This window comes from Chrysochloris asiatica, unplaced genomic scaffold (genome assembly GCF_000296735.1).
Source record: "Chrysochloris asiatica unplaced genomic scaffold, ChrAsi1.0 scaffold00102, whole genome shotgun sequence".
NCBI classification, from domain to species: domain Eukaryota; kingdom Metazoa; phylum Chordata; class Mammalia; order Afrosoricida; family Chrysochloridae; genus Chrysochloris; species Chrysochloris asiatica.
Genome location: NW_006408620.1, coordinates 5,110,580 through 5,111,526, shown reverse-complemented (window position 1 = coordinate 5,111,526; position 947 = coordinate 5,110,580).

Below are 947 nucleotides of genomic sequence, written 5' to 3'. Positions count from 1 at the left end.
CGTCATCGAAACTCATTGCAGCATGGCAATGGCTCTGTCTTAGGTTGCCGAGGTTCCACGTGATCCTTGCCCGTATTGTTCCTTTGTATTCTTGTTAGTTTTGTGTTCCTTTGAGTTTCCTTTCATTATGGACTACAATTCACAAGACAAATGACTTGGTCAGCAATAGTTAGCGATCACACACAAGTTTTTAGTACCGCCAACTGTCACTTTGTTGTGTGGTGGTGGCTTGTGTGTTGCTACAATGTTGGAAGTCTTGCCATTCATTGCTACTTCAAATACTCACAGGGGCACCTCTGGTGGACAGGTTTCAGCAGAGCTTCCAGATGAAGGGAGAATAGGAAGAAAGGCCTGGTGATCTACTTCTAAAAATTAACCAATGAATATCTTATAGATCACAACAGAACTTTGTCCAACTCACTTGCTTTGGATATGCCACTGGGAAGAATCAGTTGCTAAAGGAGGACATCATGTTGGGTGAAGGAAAGGACCAACAAGGATGAAGGAGACCCTTGATAAGATGGATTGACCCAATAGCTGTAAAAGTAGACTTGATCATGTTGACAATCATGAGCATGATACAGGACCAGACTCTGTTTCGTTCTGTTGGATATAAGACTACATAAGAATAGGCGACTAGACAGTGTGTATGTATCTATGTATGATCCATCCATGCATCTCTCCATCCATCCATCCATTTATCTTTCTCTAGCTCTTTAGCTCTCTCTCTCTCCCTATCTATATCTTCTTTGGAGAAATGCCTTTTCAAGTTCTTTGTCCATTTTTTAATTGTTGTTGTTGTTAAGTGCCATCGAGTCGGTTCCGACCCATAGCGACCCTGTACAGGGTTTTCGAGGCTGTAAATCTTTACGGGAGCAGAACGCCTCATCTTTCTCCCGCGGAGCGGCTGGTAGTTTCGAACTGCTGGCCTTAAGGTTCGCAGCCCG